General features: G+C 41.0%; 1 protein-coding gene across 1 annotated transcript in view; it reads right to left on the bottom strand.

Moving 5' to 3' along the window:
• Positions 1-13,845: 13,845 nt before the first annotated feature.
• zfhx4 (zinc finger homeobox 4) overlaps positions 13,846-15,828 on the bottom strand; it is an 82,766-nt gene continuing 80,783 nt past the window's right edge. Inside the window, exon 12 of the mRNA XM_070986108.1 lies at positions 13,846-15,828. This exon is cut by the window's right edge and continues 2,346 nt beyond it. The gene's annotated coding sequence lies outside the window, so the exon portion shown is untranslated.

Below are 15,828 nucleotides of genomic sequence, written 5' to 3'. Positions count from 1 at the left end.
CCTCGGATCCTTTTGCTCATGGTGCAAGCTTTTACCTACTTTTCAACAGGTAAGGGAATTACATCCCTCTTGTAATGGGGAGATATTTCCAACAACTGACATTACTTCCAAAGAGCGAATGACATTATTTTCATGCCAAGAAAAGATGAAACAAAAGAAATGCTCCATTTATTTGTTGACACCTCAGAGGATTTTTGACACCTGTATATATATATATATTTTTTTTTTTTTAATTCTTTTTTTTTCTCGTGGCATGTCCAATATGTCAATAGGAGTTACAAGTATCTCTCATATTTCATCTATTCAATAAAAGACATGCCAAACATAAAACACTGAAATTCCTCCAAGGTAGTGAAATCCTAGGTGTGCTCGAGTTCAGGGCTGCAGCCGCTGCAGGTACCTGTGTTATGAGAGTTCTTTCAACACCTGCCGGGCTTTGGATACCACCGGGCCCAATTATCTTAGTCTGCCTCCTCTTCTTAACCACCTCTTCAGTCTAACAGGTCAGGGGGACAATCAATCACAGCTAAAATAAGGAAGTAATTTCCTGAGCTTTTATCGTGATGTTGAGGTTTTGTCTGGTTGCATTTCACACCTTGCGAAAGATGGAGCTGAGCTTGTTTTGAGAATTTATAGAATTTGGCCTTTCCTTTTCTGTTCTCGAGACCCAGGATAATTTGAGATCTATATAGGATCTATATGTTCACCTCAGTATGTGTAGTTTGCAAGAGCAAATACAAAGATCAAGAGAATACACTAAAAAGGCCTGTATCTTATGATACACGTCGATAAAGGTTATGTTGCTGTATAACTTAAAAAAGTTTAAATGTAGGCTGTATCCTCCTACTCCACATCAGAAACAAAGATATCCCTGACAGCATGCATACAGTCACGGATGTGGAGAGGAGACTTGTGTAAACACAATATTATAAATCTTGTTATCCACCATATCTATCTATTTATTTGTCCACCACTGCTAAAATTGACTGGACATGTGAGGTATTTGAGTGCATCAAATAAAAACACCAAACACCAGCAGCGTGTGTTTTTTTTCACCTTATTTTATATTTCACATCCTTTAACTCTAACACAGGGCTAAAGAGATGGAGGCAAACTTTACCTGACCTGTCGTCTGATTGGATGAGCTAGGACAGGAGTAGCGAGGGGATTGGACAAACGACCAGAGGGCATCATGGGGGATTATGCACAGGTGTGTTGCGGTGCGCCTGGGGTAAGATCTGCCAAAGCCAAGCCTGTTTGTGTGTGTGTGTGCATCCTGCAGTCTGTGCGTGTGTTTAGCAATCTCAGTCCTCTTCCTACTGATGTCTAGAACAGACTAAATGAGCAATAATCTGCACACATCCCTCCAGATGTCCCAGTGAATTTCCTGTGGCTTAAGGCGCCAGCTGAGCTCTTTGAAAGTTTTGATAACTTCTGCAAATGTGATTGAACCTCTGCTTGTTCAGGAATGTGGTGCAGGACACAATGTGCTTACTCCTATTTCCCCTCAAAGAGATGAAAAGGAGGCATGCGCTCGGCTCCGGTGCTAATATACCTATTGGTACAACGTGGTCATGTGCAGTTTTTAAGAAGATTGCTTATTTGATGTGTGGCGTACGTGCTGAGAAGCGAAATCTTAAATAACATTATTCTTATAGACAATTTTAAGTTGCGCTGAGGTTACTAAAATTGTTGATAAATATCAGAATATTGACATTTGGCTTGTCTCCAGCTTCATAATGTTCAGATTAAATGCAAAGTCACATAGCAAAAAATCTTTGTGTTTCTGTCTCTTATTGTTTAGCTCTTTTTGTCCCAACAACACAGTGTACTGATATTTAGTTTTATATTGTTGGAGCTCAGGCTATAGAGTCGTTTCCATAAATATGTACTGTTAACGGTGGGGAAAAGCCTCTGATCATTGTGCAATCAGCCAGAAGTTGTCAGCAACAACAGAGGAAGAGAGTGGAACAGAGCTTTATTCCCCACCAGCTGTCAATCAACGCAACTACGAGGCCCTCAATCCACACAAGCAACCAAGTACAAGCAGGAGCACATGTTAAGTGACATGAATATTTGATAATGTCCTGCCAATCTCACTAAGATTACTTCAATTCATTGACAAAATTGAATATTTAGAATCTCAGAGCCAAGTTGAGTACAAAAATATGTAAGAATGTAAAACAGAAACACAACAAAGGCTGCGGACGGAGAGAATTTTCAATAAAGCAAGCAGCCTCACGTGGGCATAGAAAGAAGGTGCATGTAAAGATAATACGGAGTTTCTGTCGGGGAAAGGTAACAAGAGGAATTTATAAATTACACGTGTAGGCAACACACCAAACAATGAGAACAGCAGGCAGAAAAAGCCTAACCCTGTTAAGTATGAGGCTGCTGGGTAATGACAATGTATTTGTGCATTTCAGCATCTTGGAATCTCCGCCTTGCCGGGGAAGGAAGAAATATAATTTTTGTGGTTGCCATGGATACCTGTGTGTGAAGGTTTCGCTGCGAGTCTCGACTCCTCCAGGAGATCAGCGAACCGTATGTGTCAACCAGCATTAACCTGCTCAGTCCAACAGATGCACAGAGACACACATGCACAAGCAAGAACAATGAACACACACAAACATGCGCATTAACCTTCTCATGTACGCTACAGTACGAACCCAACTGCAGCTACTAAACACACAAACACATGGTTGTGAGTGGAGCTACGTGTTGTCTGGGCTTATATACCCTTGAGTGAACATGGAGCTGTAACCTGAAGAAAAAACTTTGATTATGATGTTGTTCTGTTGTACTACATGAGGGAGTTTGTGCTTTCCAAACAGACTAAGTCCTCCCTGCTAAAGACTCTAATAGTCCATACTTTCTGTATGTGATGTGGTTTTATTTTCTCTGCTGGAGCACTCTTAATAATTATTAGCTGCTAAGTCTTCACATAATGCAATGTCCTCATTTTTTTGAGGTTAAGATATGATTTCAGCCCATTCTCACTCCCTCTCAGACAATTCACATGTGGTGCTGTAGCTTAATATGTAGAGCATTAAGCTAGGGTTAGAGGATTGTTCCAAGTGGGACCATGTCAACTAAATTATTCATTTATATTCCTGTAGCACCCACCAAATTAATATATATGCATACTTTAGCTGACCCCGTTAGAGCAGGGTCAAGTATAGTGTGGCATAATGTACAAAATGTAGCCTGTGCCTGTTAGCGCCTGACGTTATGCTGGTGTCTTTTTCCTTCCATCTTTTATATAATTTCAACTAAATCCTTGAAATAAAACCAATATTTAGAATCATCAGTTCGTGGTTTGGCAAAAGTGCAACACTCTCCTCCGGAAAGTAATGCTAGATTGTTTAATAACTAGACAGATTTAGAAAAAGGGTCACAAATGCACAAATTGAGGCCCTGGATTTTCTGAAAATCTAACTTAGACTCAGCTCTCTGGCATTTTCATAGTCTCTGTTTTCATCCTCTTCACAAACATGCCAGACGTTTCTCTGCAGGGCCCCTAACTGACACTCTGGGTTCGTTGTCAAGTATTATGTTCTCAAGTGTTTGTGCTTGTCTTCTGCGCCAAGCTGCTGGAGTCCTCCCTGCCCCATCCACAAAGGCCTACACAACATTCAGCAGTCATATCTCTGCTTGTCTATCTGGGAGCCCGGCGTGTTTTCCCTCAAAGTCAAATTAAAAAGGTATGCCAGAAAAGAGAGCGTATCTGCAATTCAGAACACATTTTTCTATCAGACAGGAGATATATTGCCGACTAAGTATTGTCAGATGTTGGCAAATTCCACATATTTTTCATATCCGGCCCCCTGAAACTTGGGGCCGCTTCAAGACTCAAGGCACATCATCGACAAAGACTCTGTTTGACCTGAGGAGCACAGGCAGAAATGAACTAAATATCCATTCTGTTTTCTACAAAAATATTTTCTCTGATATAAATGCAATATCACCGGCCATAAATCATTTAGGAATTCATTTGGAAATCATTTGAAAAACACATTTATTTGTGTGTGCGGGGTGGGGGGTGTTCATCAATAAACGTTGCTCCTGTGGAAAGTTTTATTTATATATTCATGCATTCAATAGATTCAGTTATTCATGTATTCACTCATTCACAAGGCCTAGTCTGTATATGCGTCAGGCCCGTGTGTGTGTGTGTGTGTGTGTGTGTGTGTGTGTGTGTGTGTGTGTGTGTGTGTGTGTGTGTGTGTGTGTGTGTGCGTGTGACCTGCGGCGTGGTCCTGCTATGCTGCGGGCTAGTGCTGTTCCCCAGGGGGCTCTCATCTTTTACTGAGCCCTGACAGAAGATGGAGGCTGGAAGAGGGGTCCGCTGCATTAAAAAGCCTTTACCTAGCTCTGATTTATCACCCCTGCCTCACACACACACACACACACACACACACACACATACACACACACACACACACACACAAACAATCACACGATCATACATGCACACAAAACCGCCTGCCAACCCCACACCATCTCCCCATTCCTCGCCGCAGCTCGACTCTACACTCTATCAAACACACAGACATATAGATGCATGCACTCACACACACACACTCAACGGACACACGTTCACACACCATCAAACACATACTCGTTCCATCATAAGATGGCTGCCTCGGAGAAAGAGTGAGGGAGCGAGGCGCTGCACTGCACCGCAGTGGTGATTTTGCATTTTAATGGTACCCCTCCTCTCTTCTCTTCACCCCTCTCTCCCCTCAGCTGGTAATTCTGGTGTGTTGCAGGCAGGCAGGCGGCAAGCCACCGGCTACCTCACCACAGGAAGACAGAGCGACACAATTACAGGACAGCATTTCCTGGGTACGTCACCTGCAAACAGCTGCATTTGAATGTGACAGCCACTGAGGAGGTGAGGGAGGAGACCCAGGAAAGATGGGTGTGTGTGTGTGTGTGTGTGTGTGTGTGTGTGTGTGTGTGTGTGTGTGTGTGTGTGTGTATATGAGTGCACAGTGGGAGGAAGCAGATTGTCATTACACCACAACAAGCAGCGTAGACTCCTAGAGGACAGCCTCCGCACATGCATACACTCTATGAACCTTTAAAAGCACACAAAGACACCTGCGCACACACCCACACACACAGACACACACACACACACACAGATATGCTCACAAAATTCAAAAATCAAAGCTACATGCATACACGCTAAACTGAGACGTGGACAAAGGTGAGCACCGCTTTATTACAAATACAAAGCTACACACATGGAAGCCGAAGCGCACACACAAGGCTGTCAACAGCACACACACACGAAGAACACAGCACTTTGTCCTTGAGAAGGTCCAAGACTTGGTAATCATATTCATTCATTCATTCATACATATGGGTGGAATACATTTGCTCCATCCCCGCTTGAGTTATTGCATGAGTGCTGATAAAAACTGGGAACAAAAAAAGAAAGAAAGACAGGGAATGAATTTAATCTCTGAATAAAAACCTCTTTTTCCAGCACACATTAATATAAGTTGACTGCACAAGACGTTCTATGTTTAGCATGGCTAATTTTTGCCATTGTAGTCTTTTATTCAACCCCTGGTCAGTCATGATACACCAGGTAAAATAACAAATTTGCATGAGACTGACTCCTGTGCGGGACAGTAGCAGCACATTTGGCTGTGAGCAGGACAGGAGACACTGATTTACGTTTCTGGTCATCATTCAACGTTTGCTTCAGCATGAAAAAATCTAAAACTAATTCATCTGTTCAACGGTGCCTGAGCGCTTGCTCACACCTGCAAACTGTTATCTCCAACTCAGATCCGCAAGATGTTGATTCAAAGCAAACAAATTGAAACTTTAAATGCAGCACTGCGTTCATTAAAATGCACTGTATATTACCTTTTCTGTTTATCATTATCAAAGACATTTATGTGACATTTGCAAAAATTCAATGAGTTGCTGCATTTGATGTGTGTATCCGTGCTGAAGGGTGACAACCGGAGCAGCACATGAAACATTTGGGGAACTGCAAAGCGGTGAAGAGGCATTTTCGAGCAAATCTTGTCTTGTAAATACTTGTAAATGAGTCTAAATGATGTCTTATAGCTTATCTGTGTGAGTGTGCGCATGTGATCCAAGCAAGCAAGCATCCGATGAGCTGTGTTGTGAAATTTTGACCTTTCATATGCACACATTAACCAAAGCTGCCTTAGATACTGCGATAATAACAAAAGCAAGCTTCTCCTCCATCAGTAAGTGTGTGTAGTACCACATGTTTGCGGAGGAAGAGGAGGCGGAGGAGGAGAGATTGGTGGTAATGGAATAATTTCTCACTTCGTGTAATAGAGGTTGCTGGTGTGAAAAGATGATAATAACACTGGCCGAAAAAAAGAAGTAATTCCTGTGTTTAACTTGTAACTCTATGAATTTTTGAAAAGTGCATTATTCACGACTGGTGAACGCCGGGACATTCTGGCTCCGACCAACTTTTCTTTTTAGTTTTATTTACTATTTGAATCCATATAATGCATAAGCAAGTGACACTTTGGACAAGCTCTTTGTTGCATGTTTGTGTGTGTGTGTGTGTGTGTGTGCGTGTGTGTGTGTGTGTGTGTGTGTGTGTGTGTGTGTGTGTGTGTGTGTGTGTGTGTGTGTGTGTGTGTGTGTGTGTCTGTGTGTGTGTGTGTGTGTCACAGCAGGAAAATTCACAATTGCAGATCAGCTGCACATCACTAGTTTACAGTGAGATGTTTATAATCTGTGTGTGTGTGTGTGTATGGTTGTGCCTGATGTGCTGGACATATGAAGTCATTTGTTTTTAAAAGCAGTAACATTTTGCCACTAATCTGTGTGTTTGAGTGTGTGTGTGTGTGTGTGTGTGTGTGTGTGTGTGTGTGTGTGTTTCATGTATGTGTGTGTGTGGATGTATATTACTCATGGTGCACGGACTTAAATCTATCTACAGTTGGTCTGTGGGGACTTGTCTTCCTTATGGGGACAAAACACAAGTCCCCATAATGTAAATCATTAAAGTTTCAGGTTTAGCTGAGATTAGGGTTGGGTTAGATTTAGGTTAAGGGTTAGTGGTCATGGTTAGGGTCAGGCTAAATCTCCAGGAAATGAATGTAAGTCAATGTACTGTCCTCTGAAGTGATGGAAACACAACTATGTGTGTGTGTGTGTGTGTGTGTGTGTGTGTGTGTGTGTGTGTGTGTGTGTGTGTGTGTGTGTGTGTGTGTGTGTGTGTGCGCACTGAGGAAATGGAGGTTGAGAGGAAGGCTGCTGCAGCTGTTGCTTCCAAAACCATAATTCATTGTTGGGAATGCTACAATCTAGATTACATCTCTTGGAGCTTAAAAGTGTATTTTCCCATAAACAGCAATCTGCAGCTCATAAAAATTAATTCTGCTTCAGCATAAACAATCTCCTTTTCCCCTCACCCGTGTGTACGTATGTGCGTGTACATGTATTTGTCCGTATGGCATAAACAATCGCCTACTCTTGTCAGGAACACAGAGTGATCCATCAGTTTCTCCACAGAAAACCAATTTCACTGGAGATGTTCAGTTTTTCACAGACACACTACCTATCCTCGCACAGGGAGAGAAAAGTGGAAAAGAGAGAAACACACACACATTCACAATTGAGGAAGATAAAGAAAGAGGAAAAAGAATGGTGAGGAAATGGAACAGAGAAGAGGGGGAAACATGGAGCAAAATTGAAAGGGAAGGATGGGGGGAATAAGAGAAAATAAGAAAGACCCGTCTTGCTATGTTTAATAGGACACACTGCTATTTGCTGTCTCATCAGTTCAGTATAATACGTAAAAACTGTTCATCTGTTGCCCTGCACTCATATGCACTACGAGTTGACACACAGTGCCTGTCAAACAGGCTTTATGTGACTGCTCCAAAAAACAAAAAACCACAGTTTCAGTCTCTACACAGTGGTGTTTGCAATAAAAAAAGGAATAAAGATGAAAGACTGGAAGAAGAAGAAAAAAAAACACATTTTCTCGCTTTTGACCGTTAAAGCTTGAAGTGTGGAATTATGAGCGAGGAGCAAGGCATGCTGCGGCGGCCCAGTTTTGCAGCGTCGAAGCGGGCAGATGACAACATAATTACAGAGTCATCTCATAACACGTGATTAAACAAACAATGCATGTCGTCTCCTCCGAAGGTCCCCGTCTCTAGCATCTTTTGTTTCCATGCATGTGTTTGCCGAATAGCTGTGTTGCATGTGTCCGCGCTCATGGGAAGGAAAAGGAGGTGAATCCACGCGTATATGCGAACACAGACACAGCCAGACGGAAATATTGTATGCAGACAAATAGGCGACGGACAGCAGCCTAATGTATCTTTGTAGTAATGGGCTTAAGTTAAAACAAGATGAGAAAGGCCTTCATTTTAGAGGAGCTGCATTGCTACTAATGACTAGAGGGCCTCCAACTGCCATCTCAGCCTATTATAACTTAGAGATGGCTCTTCTGTGTTTTTAAAGATGAATGCAAATTAAAAAGCATTAGGCTACATTCATTTGCTGTCTTTGGCATATAGGCCACTTTTGGTCCGAGGGCCACTTAAGGCTGCCTTATTTCTTCAAATGACCTTGAAATCAAAGAAAGAGCAAGTTTTAATGATTTAGAGGGCTCTTAAAGACTCGAAAGGAAAAGCAACACAGGGCCTCATTAAAATTTTCATTTAAACATTAAAAAAGCTTTTTGTTACAAATGTTCCTGCCAGGATGCTGAGTTGATACGCAAAGAGGACTGTAAGAATGCCCAGCATCTGAGCCAATTTGATGTCAGTGCATTTCCTCATCCCTTCATCAGTGATTCTTTAAATTACAAGGCATGCTTACTTGGCTGCTTTATAATTTTCTGTGTGAGACCCAGACTTGTGTGTGTGTATGCTTGCGTGCATGTGTGTGTGTGATAAACGACGAGCCGTGGAGCATTGTGATTTGGTGCAGGGCCTGTGAATGACCTGGGGAATGCAGCGTGTCACTTTATATTTAGCTTCTATTTCCTCACCGCCTGCTCTTCCGCTGCACATGGTATGATTTCAGTTTGGGAGTGTATGTGTGTGTACGCGAACAAAGAGTGAGACATATCCCATCACCCCCTAAAATTCCTTCATTCCCTCCTCCATTGCTCTCTTATTTCCCCAACGACTCAGCACGCCTTGTAAAAACCTTAGCCCGGCTGCTCAGCGCCCTTTAAAATGTAAAGCAATATTACGAAGCCTGACACTTTGATCTCTGTTACTATGGTATTGTTTCAGGGGTCCAGTGAATGTAAAGAGAGCTGCGGCTGTCCAGAGTTAAATGGGTGTGTGCCAGGATATTCACTTTACAGGTTGTTTTCGCACTGAAGGAAAATGTGTAAGGAACTGATGAGAGAACTGTAATATTGTTTGTTTGTTACAGGTGTTAACATGTTGTGAATGCCAGAAAAAGGGGGAAATGTGCCACATATTTTTCAGTTTTTGGCGTGTGGATCCAGAACCTCTGTAACTTCACCTCTCGTGTGTTTAGTTATTTACAGCCCTGACAACAAAAAGCCTTGAACTGTTCAACAAACTACACAGCACCCTTTGTGTCACAGGCAAAACAGGAAATCAGGCTTTTGTCCGCTCGAGATGGCATCAAAAAACACCTTGTTTCATCTGTCTTAAGCAATCCCATCTTGACGCCTTCACACGTCCCCATGTGGGGCTGTGCCGCTCCTCAGAACAGATTGGGAAACAGCACAAACGATCTGCCAGGGAAGTCCCAGCGGGCTGCCATAACATGCTCGTTTGCCGACGTACCTCTGTTGCACAGAGCCCATGTTTGATTTCTCTCAGGTCGCCCCTCCTTTTCTTTCTCTCCTGCTCTCACTCTCACTTCACTTCTATCACTTGCTCATTTTGCTGTCTATATCGCCTACTTTCTTTCTTTCCGTCTTTCTCTCTCTCTGTCCCTGACACTCAGTCTCTGTCAGCCGGTTGGCCTGCCTGTCTGCGTCTCTTTTTCTTTTTCTCTTGGGCCTGCCTCCCTTTCTCCCTCACACCTCCTCCTCCTCCTCTTTCACTTTAAAATACGTGTTAGTTGGCTGTGTGTCTTGTAGAAATGCCAGCAGTGATTGTATCCTTCATCCACAAGGCAATAATAAGGCAGGTGTACTCCTGCCCCCTCCATTTTCCTCACCTTCTTTCTTTCCTTTTGTACCTCAGAAATGAGGTATTGCAGCAGTAAACATGAAAAGCAGGAAGGCCAAAAAAAAAGATATATAGAAAAAAAATTAGATTGCCTTTTTCATATGTTAGTTTGTGTGTGGCCTTTGTTGACACCTGGGAAAATGCAGAGAAAACGCTGTTAATGTTTATTTCCCATCTTAAAGGATGCATCGCTACAAGAATCGTGCCTTTTGTTGCCTCATGCTGTGTCCTCTTCCCCACTGATGCAGTGCTGCCAACTGCACAAACAATATTTATCTCCTCATTTACTAAAAAAGCACACTGAATTTCCTCCTGGGGGCGAAAAGTAGCAAAGTTTTTGCAGTATCGGTTGTTGGGTGAGTTGGAAAGTTTCATTGCACCTGTTAGCAGAAAAACAACAGGTTCTGTTTTGGTGCATACCTCCAAATACAGCCAGCAATAAATAATAAGATTTCATGTTGAGTATTTGTGCACGGGGGACAACGGTTTCCTGATTTCTCAGGTGTAATGCTTTGGTGGATGAATCGCAGGTGTAGGAGATATTGTGTGGTGGATGGAACCCAGGTGCCGGAGTTATTTCCGGTCTGTGCCGTTAATCACCGACCTGACGCTGAAATATGGCTTGCATTTTACTGGTTTTAAAATAGAGTTCCCTTGACTGCATATACTTAGGTGGAGAAATAATAATAATAAGGGCAAGATAAAGTCAAGAGACTGTGAGAATGTTTCGTACGAATGCATGCTGCAAAATGTGTTCTGTTTTATCAGCAAATGTGGGCTCAAAGTCTGTAAGATAATAGAAACCAAAAAGGATCTGATGCCGTCTGCCTGATAGCAATAATTTGACAGTTTCAATTCCGATGCAGCAATCAGGGCTTTGATGTAAGGAGCTGATTAATAACTAACTTCACCAATCCCTGTTAAAGGATTTTATGTGCAAATGCAGCCTTTCGAAGAAAGGGGAACAAATGAGCAAGGGCAAGCAATGACTCTCTTTTTCCACAAATCAGTTAAACTTTTTTGTAGGATCAAAAACACAACATGGAGGCATGCAACATTGGTGTTATTTTCACATTTACCATTGAGTTAAATTGCATTGATGACCTGCTTTCATATTATAAATACACACAAGACTACAGGCGTGAATGTGACGAAGGTGTATATCAGAAACAGACTGTCTAAATATCTGATTATGAGCTGTTTATCCTCGTTAAATGATGACAACATAGTAACGCCAATACGCAAGTGGCCTCAGATGTGATGTTGGTCAATATCTATTGACAGGCAAATCATTGTTGTTGTTCTTTCGTTTCGTCATTGTCCAGGCCCAATGCATGAGGGGCTGAACTGGGAGTGAATGTGATTGGATTTTCAGTCTCCGTCATTAAATTCCCATGCGGGGAATACTAATTCCAGTATTTAGTGCGGTGATGCTGGGGCTTGCTTTCATCTTAAACTGATTCCAGTCTAATTAGATTGGGCATGTGGGGGGTGGTGGATGTATCCGTCTGGACTAATCCCTGCCTCTCTGTCCCAAACATTGTATTATCCAGAGAAAATCCATTGGCTGCAGGCTATTCAAAGGCAGATCTGCCTGAACTGCAGCCTCTGTACTGTATCATCTGGAAAGCTGTGGCTGGAAGGGTGCACTGTGCAGTGAGGGTGGAACCTAATGGTCATGAGTGATGTATGGGTTGCAGAAAACGCCATTTAGGATTTACAGTAAACCTTTTATCGTGTATTCAGGGCAAGACCGCTCACTGCTGCGGCCTCTTTAGCAAAGCTGTGTCTGAACTACTATGAGCTACTCTTCTCTTCAGAGGGTCTTTTTATTCTAGGACAGTGCAGTTAGGTAACAAATTGGGTGGCCCCCAAAATATGGTCACATCAAAACGGTTCTTTCTAAAGGTTTTATGTTTTCTTTGACCTATAAACAGTCATTTCAGTACAAATAAGTCGGACAAACAATACAGTTTGTGTATATCTTTGTGTACACAAACACACACGCACACACATTCACTGATCATAGATCAGCCTGTCATCCTGCTTGTGAATTACTGGCAGACCACAGTGAAAACACACAGTGAAGAGGGACTTCTTCTAGGCGCTGAGAAGGCCAGAAAAATGAAAGGCCTTCAGCCATTGTTCTCCACAAAGGTCAAACGCAATTCAATCCCATAATATGGCAGGGGGGAGCCCTACCTCGGCAACCGCCTGTGCTTTAAGGGTGAGCAACAGGAAAGGGCCATTCAGCAGAACAGTTGCACCCTGTGAGCCCAGCACATTCGTCAAGGGCGAAGGGTGAAGTCAGAAGGGGGGAGAGAAAAGCTGTTTTTGAGGCTTTTACATGTCGCGGCTGTTTCACTGCACACTGAAGTGTGTTAAGCGAAACAATAAAGGCCACAACCGATTCTGCCGGAGTGAAAAGATCCTCATCTTCCCCTTCATTTTTGCTGCCCTTGTGAAATTTCATTAGATGGATTTAACGACTTGTGAATGTCGCCTTTCTCCATGACCCTGACACTGGTGGCGGACACGTCTCGCTGGCAGGGTGTTGATGTATTGTGTTGGAGTGTTCCTGAGGTGCAATTTTTAAAGTGACAGCATGCGTTGACCTCAGATCTAAAATGTCACCCTTCTGTCTCACACTGGCGTGCATTTTGCTTCTTAATAGAATTTTAAAAGCAGTATATAGTCGGCAGCACAAAACACTATTTCTCATCCATCCATCTATAGAGTAAAAAATCTAGGTTACAAATGCAGTGCCGTGCTTCAGTTTGCAATGGCCAACACTTTGTTCAACACATCACCACGAATCAACCTTACCAATTTTAATAAGAATCTCTCTGCTGTGGCTGTACATCGTTCTATCCAGAGTTCTGATTTATTATTGTGTACTTTTCCCTTTTAATGGGAGGGGTCTAGAGCTGCACCTGATCAGATCCAGATTAGCAGACACTTCCAAACATAATCCCCCGCATCTGCTTAGAGTCAGATTACCACAAATAGCATAATGACGGGAAATACCCATTATATGATTTCGAATTTTAGCCTGTCAGTGACTGGAATGACAATTATAAGTGGGATGGCGACACAATACATATTTTGTTAACAGTATGACAAAGGTATGCATGACAGTTTTGGAAAAAGATGTGCTTTATATATTGAAAGTGTACTATGGAAACTACATAAAAAAATAAAAATAAAAACTGCTAAATGTATGCATGCGATATTACCCACTTCAGTCTAAAATGCTCATCTAGAGCTGCACTGGCAATTTCAGTGACACCACTAAAGCTGTCACAGTGTTACAGTGAAATGATTAAAACACCCATACAGTCTACATTTCTGTCAAAATATTTAAACATTTGCCAATCAAACCACAATATGACTCTGAAATATAATATGGCAATATATAAACAATATGGTGATCACATTGTAATATAATGACATAAAGAGAACATCTGTGGGCATAAAGACTGTGAGCGTTACATTAAAATGCTTGATCACAACATGAGATTATATTTTGTGCACTTAAATACAAAAAGCTATGAATCAGATGTGTGAAAGGCAAGCCAATGAAACTTCATGATGCCATAATTGGCTGGTTAGAACATGACAGAATGAACATTAAATAAAAATATTTGATGAGACCAAACTGGTTTGCAGATACAGTTTTTAATGTATCACAACAATGAGCAACAAACATACTTGATGAACTATTTCCAGAAGTTGTTCAAATACCATCTACAATAAACGTCATTTCAACTATGACAACAGGTCTGTGACAAAATAAAAAAAAGTTTTCAAAACCATGTTATTACCGTGATACGGTACAGTTGAGACCTCAAACAGTACAGTAACAAAAACTAATGCGACTACTCTCTATATATAAAACATCAATAACATTTTTGGTTTAGTTTATTTAAAGTTTTAGCCATAGGGGCTTCTTCTTATTAAAACCTCAGGGTGCATTTCCTATGTAACCCAGATGTTGAAGAGTACATATTGTGTAGGATATGATTGCGCCATGAAAATCCCTTTGACATCCAGAAGAACAATTCCAATTTCAACCTTTTGAAGGCTGTCCCCATAAACATGACACAATCCATCCATTTTTTTTAAAAAGTTCTTTTTTTTCTTTTTGGCTGCTGTGCAGTTGCAATATCTATGTACAGTTATATTGTTGGACCATCCTTTTTGTTGGTTTGTTAGCTTTTACCAGTCCTTGGTGTGGAAAGCGTCCTGTCTGATGCTAACATCTTAGCACATGATGCTAGCTGACAGTTCAGTCTTATAATGCTGAGCCACAGAGTGGGGAAAGGCAAAAAGCCAGAGTTGTGAAAGCCTTTGGAATCAGGACAGTCGCTCATGTTTGTACAATGGCAGAATTGCACCTTGGGAGGCCAGGATGTCTCTTATGAAACACAATCGAAAAGTGTCTTCAGGATTAAAGTAAATGTTAAAATACTAAAAATCCAAATAATGACATTTAAAAAGCTCACGCAGAAAATTAAAAACTGACATTTTGCTTTAAAACTTTGAAAAAAAAAAAAAAAACACCTTTACAAGAATAAAACATAAGAGGAAATGTTACTTGATTTCATTGTTTGAAACAATAACTAAGCATGATTTGATTTAACCTGTCAAACAGTTGCATTACATGCTACTTGCTCATCTCAGAATAGGAAATACCAAAAGCAATACATTTTTGCATTTCTTCATATTAATAAATTTGTACCATGCACAGCCAACTACGAATATGTACAACAGCTTAGCTTTCTTTGTTCACAAGCCTTTTTCTTTCATACAAATAGCCTTCTGTTACTTTGGAATGAATCACACTGGTTTCAATTACCAAACTAGAAAGTGATTCGTAAAAAATTGAACACCCTTTGACAGCTTTCACATTCTTAGTTCCACAGCAAAATAACAAAATAATATAAAATAAAAAATAGCAAAGCAAAGCAATTAATGGATCAGTATTATGTCTGGTAGAAAGATGAGAGAATTTATGGCAAGCAAAATAACATTACACAGTAGCAGCAAAACTTTGTAAGGTAATACTTTGCAATGTTGAAATCACTAAATGTGGAAAAATTAAAATGTTGACTTTAACTGTAGATCATCAGAAGTGCCCAGAGAATTGATGGGAGGACGTCAACCTATGCACTAAATGGCTGCGTATAGGTGTAACACTGTTTTAAGTCCTACAAGTACATGAAAATGTTTTTAATATACAACAAAAATGCTGTTGTCCCCCTTTTAAAGCAGCATATTTGCAAATGTATAGCAAATGATCATACCTTTTTTAACATTGTGACCAACTTGTACCTTAACAGTTTCAAGTATACAGTACTGCTTTCATGGATGCACCAATTGTTAAATAGGTCTCTAGATTGTTAGGCATCAATCCTGTAACAAATATGGACCAATATGCTGCTGCAATAGACACAAATAATAATTAAAACACAAACATACATACATACAAACAGAAAAATTCTATTAAATTAACAAATGGCCTAATCAAATAATAAAAAGACAAATAAAAACAAAATAAGTGCACTATAGTCCAGACACAAGCAGGTACCGTAACAGTACAGCAATTCACAAATGAAAAATGTTATATTCACATAATCCG

This window comes from Chaetodon trifascialis, chromosome 18 (assembly GCF_039877785.1).
Source record: "Chaetodon trifascialis isolate fChaTrf1 chromosome 18, fChaTrf1.hap1, whole genome shotgun sequence".
NCBI lineage: Eukaryota > Metazoa > Chordata > Actinopteri > Chaetodontiformes > Chaetodontidae > Chaetodon > Chaetodon trifascialis.
This window is presented reverse-complemented; position numbering and strand designations above follow the sequence as displayed.